Source organism: Rattus norvegicus, chromosome 9, assembly GCF_036323735.1.
Source record: "Rattus norvegicus strain BN/NHsdMcwi chromosome 9, GRCr8, whole genome shotgun sequence".
NCBI classification, from domain to species: domain Eukaryota; kingdom Metazoa; phylum Chordata; class Mammalia; order Rodentia; family Muridae; genus Rattus; species Rattus norvegicus.
Genome location: NC_086027.1, coordinates 56463407 through 56473856, shown reverse-complemented (window position 1 = coordinate 56473856; position 10450 = coordinate 56463407).

Genomic DNA, 10450 nt, shown 5'->3' with positions numbered 1-10450 from the left:
ATTTGTGGAGTTTGAAATTTTTAAATATATACACATGTTGATACATTATACAATTGATACGTATTCAGAATTCCAGTGGGCTTTTGCCTTAAATTCTTAAAAGGATAATTCTTATATTACAAATTTATGAGAGATGGTGGCTATCTTAGAAATGCTTTTGCAACTTGAATCTGATCACATACTGTTCCACCCAGGACTCCTTCTAGGCCCTGAATTTTCTCAGCATACAAAAACTGAACAGAAAATGTTACAGCTAACAGTTCTTAGGACTAACCAATATCCCAATTTTCTTTGGATTCCCCCTCTCAAAGAAAATGATGCCCCCAGATAGCAGGAGGCAATTTTAAGAGGGTGACACCCCCATTTCCAAGATGTGGGGTGGGTGGGTTTTGGTCATTCAATGGATGATGGGTGTTTGTTGTCACTTAAGGGGAGGTTCCAAGTTGTTATGGTCCTGACATGGAAATAAAAAACCATAAGAAAGGTTAGATTCTGGAATTTCTTTTACTTTTTTTTCATTTACCCCTTTTCTCTCCCATTTAGTGTTAGGGAGAAAAGGTGGGGGATGAAAAGAAAAAGGTAATATATAGGAATAATAGGATAAAAAGCTAGATTATTGTACCTACTTTTTGACCAAAGAATATCAAGAAGCCAAATACTTTTACATTTGGTATGGATTGTGTATATTAATATACATTGTTTACATATTGCTACAATATACTATGTATGTATGTTTCAACTTCTGTTTAAGGTGTTGCACCTATGTAATTCTTTTTTTTCTTTTTATTAACTTGAGTATTTCTTATATACATTTCGAGTGTTATTCCCTTTCCCGGTTTCCGGGCAAACATCCCCCTCCCCCCTCCCCTTCCTTATGGGTGTTCCCCTCCCAACCCTCCCCCCATTGCTGCCCTCCCCCCATAGACTAGTTCACTGGGGGTTCAGTCTTAGCAGGACCCAGGGCTTCCCCTTCCACTGGTGCTCTTTCTAGGATATTCATTGCTACCTATGGGGTCAGAGTCCAGGGTCAGTCCATGTATAGTCTTTAGGTAGTGGCTTAGTCCCTGGAAGCTCTGGTTGCTTGGCATTGTTGTACTTTTGGGGTCTCGAGCCCCTTCAAGCTCTTCCAGTTCTTTCTCTGATTCCTTCAACGGGGGACCTATTCTCAGTTCAGTGGTTTGCTGCTGGCATTCGCCTCTGTATTTGCTGTATTCTGGCTGTGTCTCTCAGGAGCGATCTACATCCGGCTCCTGTTGGTCTGCACTTCTTTGCTTCATCCATCTTGTCTAATTGGGTGGCTGTATATGTATGGGCCACATGTCGGGCAGGCTCTGAATGGGTGTTCCTTCAGTCTCTGTTTTAATCTTTGCCTCTACCTTCCCTGCCAAGGGTATTCTTTTTCCTCATTTAAAGAAGGAGTGAAGCATTCACATTTTGATCATCCGTCTTGAGTTTCGTTTGTTCTAGGGATCTAGGGTAATTCAAGCATTTGGGCTAATAGCCACTTATCAATGAGTGCATACCATGTATGTCTTTCTGTGATTGGGTTAGCTCACTCAGGATGATATTTTCCAGTTCCAACCATTTGCCTACGAATTTCATAAACTCGTTGTTTTTGATAGCTGAGTAATATTCCATTGTGTAGATGTACCACATTTTCTGTATCCATTCCTCTGTTGAAGGGCATCTGAGTTCTTTCCATTTTCTGGCTATTATAAATAAGGCTGCGATGAACATAGTGGAGCACGTGTCTCTTTTATATGTTGAGGCATCTTTTGGGTATATGCCCAAGAGAGGTATAGCTGGATCCTCAGGCAGTTCAATGTCCAATTTTCTGAGGAACCTCCAGACTGATTTCCAGAATGGTTTTACCAGTCTGCAATCCCACCAACAATGGAGGAGTGTTCCTCTTTCTCCACATCCTCGCCAGCATCTGCTGTCACCTGAGTTTTTGATCTTAGCCATTCTCACTGGTGTGAGGTGAAATCTCAGGGTTGTTTTGATTTGCATTTCCCTTATGACTAAAGATGTTGAACATTTCTTTAGGTGTTTCTCAGCCATTCGGCATTCCTCAGCTGTGAATTCTTTGTTTAGCTCTGAACCCCATTTTTTAATAGGGTTATTTGTTTCCCTGCGGTCTAACTTCTTGAGTTCTTTGTATATTTTGGATATAAGGCCTCTATCTGTTGTAGGATTGGTAAAGATCTTTTCCCAATCTGTTGGTTGCCGTTTTGTCCTAACCACAGTGTCCTTTGCCTTACAGAAGCTTTGCAGTTTTATGAGATCCCATTTGTCGATTCTTGATCTTAGAGCATAAGCCATTGGTGTTTTGTTCAGGAAATTTTTTCCAGTGCCCATGTGTTCCAGATGCTTCCCTAGTTTTTCTTCTATTAGTTTGAGTGTGTCTGGTTTGATGTGGAGGTCCTTGATCCACTTGGACTTAAGCTTTGTACAGGGTGATAAGCATGGATCGATCTGCATTCTTCTACATGTTGCCCTCCAGTTGAACCAGCACCATTTGCTGAAAATGCTATCTTTTTTCCATTGAATGGTTTTGGCTCCTTTGTCAAAAATCAAGTGACCATAGGTGTGTGGGTTCATTTCTGGGTCTTCAATTCTATTCCATTGGTCTATCTGTCTGTCTCTGTACCAATACCATGCAGTTTTTATCACTATTGCTCTGTAATACTGCTTGAGTTCAGGGATAGTGATTCCCCCTGAAGTCCTTTTATTATTGAGGATAGCTTTAGCTATCCTGGGTTTTTTGTTATTCCAGATGAATTTGCAAATTGTTCTGTCTAACTCTTTGAAGAATTGGATTGGTATTTTGATGGGGATTGCATTGAATCTGTAGATTGCTTTTGGTAAAATGGCCATTTTTACTATATTAATCCTGCCAATCCATGAGCATGGGAGATCTTTCCATCTTCTGAGGTCTTCTTCAATTTCTTTCCTCAGTGTCTTGAAGTTCTTATTGTACAGATCTTTTACTTGCTTGGTTAAAGTCACACCGAGGTACTTTATACTATTTGGGTCTATTATGAAGGGTGTCGTTTCCCTAATTTCTTTCTCGGCTTGTTTCTCTTTTGTATAGAGGAAGGCAACTGATTTATTTGAGTTAATTTTATACCCAGCCACTTTGCTGAAGTTGTTTATCAGCTTTAGTAGTTCTCTGGTGGAACTTTTGGGATCACTTAAATATACTATCATGTCATCTGCAAATAGTGATGTTTTGACCTCTTCTTTTCCGATCTGTATCCCCTTGATCTCCTTTTGTTGTCTGATTGCTCTGGCTAGAACTTCAAGAACTATATTGAATAAGTAGGGAGAGAGTGGGCAGCCTTATCTAGTCCCTGATTTTAGTGGGATTGCTTCAAGTTTCTCTCCATTTAGTTTAATGTTAGCAACTGGTTTGCTGTATATGGCTTTTACTATGTTTAGGTATGGGCCTTGAATTCCTATTCTTTCCAGGACTTTTATCATGAAGGGGTGTTGAATTTTGTCAAATGCTTTCTCAGCATCTAATGAAATGATCATGTGGTTTTGTTCTTTCAATTTGTTTATATAATGGATCACGTTGATGGTTTTCCGTATATTAAACCATCCCTGCATGCCTGGGATGAAGCCTACTTGATCATGGTGGATGATTGTTTTGATGTGCTCTTGAATTCGGTTTGCCAGAATTTTGTTGAGTATTTTTGCATCGATATTCATAAGGGAAATTGGTCTGAAGTTCTCTTTCTTTGTTGTGTCTTTGTGTGGTTTAGGTATAAGAGTAATTGTGGCTTCGTAGAAGGTATTCGGTAGTGCTCCATCTGTTTCAATTTTGTGGAATAGTTTGGATAATATTGGTATGAGGTCTTCTATGAAGGTTTGGTAGAATTCTGCACTAAACCCGTCTGGACCTGGGCTCTTTTTGGTTGGGAGACCTTTAATGACTGCTTCTATTTCCTTAGGAGTTATGGGGTTGTTTAACTGGTTTATCTGTTCCTGATTTAACTTCGATACCTGGTATCTGTCTAGGAAATTGTCCATTTCCTGAAGATTTTCAAATTTTGTTGAATATAGGTTTTTATAGTAAGATCTGATGATTTTTTGAATTTCCTCTGAATCTGTAGTTATGTCTCCCTTTTCATTTCTGATTTTGTTAATTTGGACGCACTCTCTGTGTCCTCCCGTTAGTCTGGCTAAGGGTTTATCTATCTTGTTGATTTTCTCAAAGAACCAGCTTTTGGTTCTGTTGATTCTTTCTATGGTCCTTTTTGTTTCTACTTGGTTGATTTCAGGTCTGAGTTTGATTATTTCCTGCCTTCTACTCCTCCTGGGTGTATTTGCTTCGTTTTGTTCTAGAGCTTTTAGGTGTGCTGTCAAGCTGCTGACATATGCTCTCTCCTGTTTCTTTCTGCAGGCACTCAGCGCTATGAGTTTTCCTCTTAGCACAGCTTTCATCGTGTCCCATAAGTTTGGGTATGTTGTACCTTCATTTTCATTAAATTCTAAAAAGTTTTTAATTTCTTTCTTTATTTCTTCCTTGACCAGGTTATCATTGAGTAGAGCATTGTTCAATTTCCACGTATATGTGGGCATTCTTCCCTTATTGTTATTGAAGACCAGTTTTAGGCTGTGGTGGTCCGATAGCACGCATGGGATTATTTCTATCTTTCTGTACCTGTTGAGGCCCGTTTTTTGACCAATTATATGGTCAATTTTGGAGAAAGTACCATGAGGAGCTGAGAGGAAGGTATATCCTTTTGCTTTAGGATAGAATGTTCTATTAATATCCGTTAAGTCCATTTGGCTCATGACTTCTCTTAGTCTGTCGACATCACTGTTCAATTTCTGTTTCCATGATCTGTCCATTGATGAGAGTGGGGTGTTGAAATCTCCCACTATTATTGTGTGAGGTGCAATGTGTGTCTTGAGCTTTAGTAAGGTTTCTTTTACGTATGTAGGTGCCCTTGTATTTGGGGCATAGATATTTATGATTGAGAGTTCATCTTGGTGGATTTTTCCTTTGATGAATATGAAGTGTCCTTCCTTATCTTTTTTGATGACTTTTAGTTGGAAATTGATTTTATTTGATATTAGAATGGCTACTCCAGCTTGCTTCTTCTGACCATTTGCTTGGAAAGTTGTTTTCCAGCCTTTCACTCTGAGGTAGTGTCTGTCTTTGTCTCTGAGGTGTGTTTCCTGTAGGCAGCAGAATGCAGGGTCCTCGTTGCGTATCCAGTTTGTTAATCTATGTCTTTCTATTGGGGAGTTGAGGTCATTGATATTGAGAGATATTAAGGAATAGTGATTATTGTTTCCCTTTATATTCATATTTGGATGTGAGGTTATGTTTGTGTGCTTTCATTCTCTTTGTTTTGTTGCCAAGACGATTAGTTTCTTGCTTCTTCTAGGGTATAGCTTGCCTCCTTATGTTGGGCTTTACCATTTATTATCCTTTGTAGTGCTGGATTTGTGGAAAGATATTGTGTAAATTTGGTTTTGTCATGGAATATCTTGGTTTCTCCATCAATGTTAATTGAGAGTTTTGCTGGATACAGTAACCTGGGCTGGCATTTGTGTTCTCTTAGGGTCTGTATGACACCAGTCCAGGACCTTCTGGCCTTCATAGTTTCTGGCGAGAAGTCTGGTGTGATTCTGATAGGTCTCCCTTTATATGTTACTTGACCTTTTTCCCTTACTGCTTTTAATATTCTGTCTTTATTTTGTGCGTTTGGTGTTTTGACAATTATGTGACGGGAGGTGTTTCTTTTCTGGTCCAATCTATTTGGAGTTCTGTAGGCTTCTTGTATGTCTATGGGTATCTCTTTTTTTAGGTTAGGGAAGTTTTCTTCTATGATTTTGTTGAAGATATTTACTGGTCCTTTGAGCTGGGAGTCTTCACTCTCTTCTATACCTATTATCCTTAGGTTTGATCTTCTCATTGAGTCCTGGATTTCCTGTATGTTTTGGACCAGTAGCTTTTTCCGCTTTACATTATCTTTGACAGTTGAGTCAATGATTTCTATGGAATCTTCTGCTCCTGAGATTCTCTCTTCCATCTCTTGTATTCTGTTGGTGAAGCTTGTATCTACAGCTCCTTGTCTCTTCTTTTGGTTTTCTATATCCAGGGTTGTTTCCATGTGTTCTTTCTTGATTGCTTCTATTTCCATTTTTAATTCCTTCAACTGTTTGATTGTGTTTTCCTGGAATTCTTTCAGGGATTTTTGTGTCTCCTCTCTATGGGTTCTACTTGTTTATTTACGTTTTCCTGGAATTCTTTCATGGATTTTTGCGATTCTTTCAGGCATTTTTGTGATTCCTCTCTGTAGGCTTCTACTTGTTCTCTAAGGGAGTTCTTCATGTCTTTCTTGAAGTCCTCCAGCATCATGATCAAATATGATTTTGAAACTAGATCTTGCTTTTCTGGTGTGTTTGGATATTCCGTGTTTGCTTTGGTGGGAGAATTGGGCTCCGATGATGCCATGTAGTCTTGGTTTCTGTTGCTTGTGTTCCTGTGCTTGCCTCTCGCCATCAGATTATCTCTAGTGTTACTTTGTTCTGCTATTTCTGACAGTGGCTAGACTGTCCTATAAGCCTGTGTGTCAGGAGTGCTGTAGACCTGTTTTCCTCTCTTTCAGTCTGTTATGGGGACAGAGTGTTCTGCTTTCGGGCGTGTAGTTTTTCCTCTCTACAGGTCTTCAGCTGTTCCTGTGGGCCTGTGTCTTGAGTTCACCAGGCAGCTTTCTTGCAGCAGAAAAGTTGGTCTTACCTGTGGTCCTGAGGCTCAAGTTCGCTCGTGGGGTGCTGCCCACGGGCTCTCTGCAGCGGCAGCAACCAGGAAGATCTGTGCCGCCCCTTCCGGGAGCTTCAGTGCACCAGGGTTCCAGATGGTCTTTGGCTTTTTCCTCTGGCGTCCGAGATGTGTGTGCAGGGAGCAGTCTCTTCTGGTTTCCCAGGCTTGTCTGCCTCTCTGAAGGTTTAGCTCTCCCTCCCACGGGATTTGGGTGCAGAGAACTGTTTATCTGGTCTGTTTCTTTCAGGTTCCGGCCGCACCTATGTAATTCTTAAAAATGCAATGTTAGGTTTTAGTCCTTTTGTAATCTGCTTTATAAATTGTTTACAATAGATAAGAAATTCAAGCTAGTAGTCAATCAATCAAAGCTATTGGTCATGTTTGATACTAGTTTAGTTAATTACAGAATTAAGTTTCATTTAACTGCCATAGCTGTTTTCAAAGTTAAACCGATAACAGATAGCTAGAAACAAGCACAGATATACTATAGGTCAATAGATGGTCTTCAGAAATCTCAGAGATCTTCAGAATACGGCATTTAAAGATGTTTTATTAATAAAAGGTGTTTTGTGACAATGAGACAGGTCTGCTCCTGGCAGCACCCTATTCTACTACAAAGATGATTAGCATTGAAAAACCTCCAAATGGAGTTTGCTTCAAATGTGTCGTCAGCCACTGGGCAAGAAACTTCCCTTGTTTCAAGTGCTGACATTATGCTGTCCAAAGTGGACAAACATCGAACAGACTCAGGGCAGTCAACAGCTGAGCTCTTCAGGCACAAGATAGGCAAGTCTTCCATAATTCTTGCTTCACAGAATAGTGTGTCAGGTATTCTGGGCCATAAGGCTAAAGACGTTGCCCCAACAACTCATAGAAAATTTAGGGAACTGTCGGGAGCCAATTATTTCTGTCACGTCTACAGTTTTTGGGAGCTGCTTGCCTTCCTGAATACTTAGGTAATATTTATTCTTTCTCAGGTCTCTAATAAGGTTGAAGACTAGATAGCTTAGTTTCACAATTAGGCTTAAATTGTTTAGGATTTAGGAAAATGTTTCATGGTCTAAAAAGATGTTTTAGGTTGGTAATACAAAGTATGATGGAAACTGATTTAGATACAGAACTCTGAACTCACCAAGATAGGATAGATATTAGAATACTTTTTCAAGGTTGCCAAATATATGTGGACTGGACATTGTGAATGTAATCATACATGATAGCTCTCATAATTGTTATTAATATTTCTAGTTGTAAGATAAAGAGTCTTTCATTAGACTAACAGGTGGAAATACACAAGACTCTCTTGTGTATTATGGGGAAGCACCACCAGTCAATAAAACCTGTTAGTTCAGGCAAAAAATAGAAGGTGGGCGTTCTGGGAGGAAGAGAGAAACTCTGGGATAGAATCAGGCAAGGAAGAGATCTCTGAGGAGATAAAATAGAATAGATGGGTTAATTAAGTTACAAGCGAGTCAGGAAGCAAGCCCAAGCTGTGGCCTAGGAATCTATTAATAAATACTGTCTCAGACTCATCATTTTGAGAACTGGGGTATGGGTAGAAAAGGTCATGGTTGCACAGAGAGACACAGAGAGAAACTGTATGTAAACTGATTAGAAGTGATCACTGTTGTTAGTTTTTCCAGTTCCTATACTCAATTACTTGGCTTTCAATTTTCAACATATCCTGTAATCTACCTTGCATCTCTGAGAAGATGATGAAATGATCATTCCCATTGAGGGCAGCTCGATTTTTCACATCACTCAATGATGTAAAAAGGGTAAAGGGTGCTGAGAAGGAAGATTGACATTTTGAAAATACCCACTGTGTGCATAATTTTTATGTTTTTTCCCTTGGATCCTGAAACTCAACAAAATGACACTGTTGTTCATATTTTATTGTGCTGTGTGCATCTGCCGTGTATGTGTGTACATGATTGTGTGTGTGTGTGTGTGTGTGTGTGTGTGTGTGTGTGTGTGTGCAGGTGCCAGTGCACACATGTGTACAGTCTAACTTTTTCTATGGCTTTTCCCACTGTATCTTTTTTGGAAGGTTCTCTCACTGAACCTGGCACTCACATGTTGTCTTGACTGGCTGGCCAGTGTGCTCCAGGAATCCTGATTTCATCCCCTCAGTGTTTGAGAGTTGCAGATTCCCACCGTCACACCTCCCTGGCTTATTTATATTTTGAACTCAATTCTTCATGCTTGTGCCGCAGGTACCTTACCCATTGAACCATCTTCCTAGCTTCCATCATTGCTATTTTAACAACAAAGTAACTTAATAATGGCTAAATCACAACCATCAAGCAGTTGTTAAAGGAAGAGCAGATATTCAAACTGTAGGCTGTGCAACTCTGAAGCCTCCTTTTTTCCAAACAGCTCTAGGGCAGTCCAGCCTCGTGGTATAGACTATAGGCTTATATGCAACATCCTTTAACATAACAGTAAACTCCAGAAAAAACCTACTACTGTAGTTTAGTTTTTAATTATAAGCAAAAGTAATTATTTCTCAGTATTCTGACTTAATATTTTATATACGTAGTCACATTCAATCGCGAATTGGTGTATTGGTCTCAATATGGTTGTACCCACCAGACTATTAGTTTTTTGCAGGCAAATATTTTTAGCAGCTAGATATTCTCTATTTGAAGGGGTGCCTTTTCGAGACAGAGTCCACTGTGTTGTACTAGCTGGCCTGGAACTTTCCATATGCATCAAGCTGGCCTCAAATGCAACAGAGATCTGCATGACTCTATCTCCCATGTTCTCAGATTAAAGGCCATTTCACTAGGCATGCAACTGTATATTCTTAATGTCTATGATAATACCCTTATACAGCAGGCCCTCAACGAATTTCTATTGAATCATTCACAAATTCCCTAAAAGCAATAAAGTATCATAGAGTAATTGCTGAACAGTTAGTCACAGCAATTTCTGGACACATCTTTGAGTTATCTTTAGTTTATAACCCATGTCTCATGGCTTTCCATATATAGTAGCTTTTTCACAAGAGCAAAGACAATTGAAGAATCATATATGAAGCTAGGTATGATAGAAGCTCGTGTCTGAAACCTTAGTCATTGGAATTCTGGGGCAGGAGGACAATCTTGGGATACAGACTGAAGCCACATTAAAAAAAAGAACCCTACCACTTTTTATTGGAACTGTCACACACTCATTGAGGAGTCACTGAACAAAGACTCCCAGTGGTTCTGCTTTTTAATAACCACAGAAAGCTTTGTTATTAAAAGAGAAAACAGCCTTTTCATTCTGTCCAATGAAAAAATTCTGAAGGGGCACACATGCCCGAGTGTACACTGTAAGCCACCATCATCACTGCAGGGGTAGAACCTTCTGACTGCTACTCTGGTAGCTTGGAAGCTCAATCATAATAGCAAACATAAGAGAAACTTTCACAACATAATCTTTAAATACATTAATAATGATCGGTAATGATACTGAATTCATTAGGCAATCATTTGAGCCACATACAGCCTTTACTTGGATTAGTTTTCTTGTGGTAGACATTGGGTCCCTACCAAGGAAAGGTCATTAAGAGGCACACTCTCACACAGACAATCATACCCTGAACTTTGTGAGTACGATGGCAATTCATAAAACAAAATGTTTTGTCTGCCTAACACAAGGAGAGCAAACAGCGTCTCAATC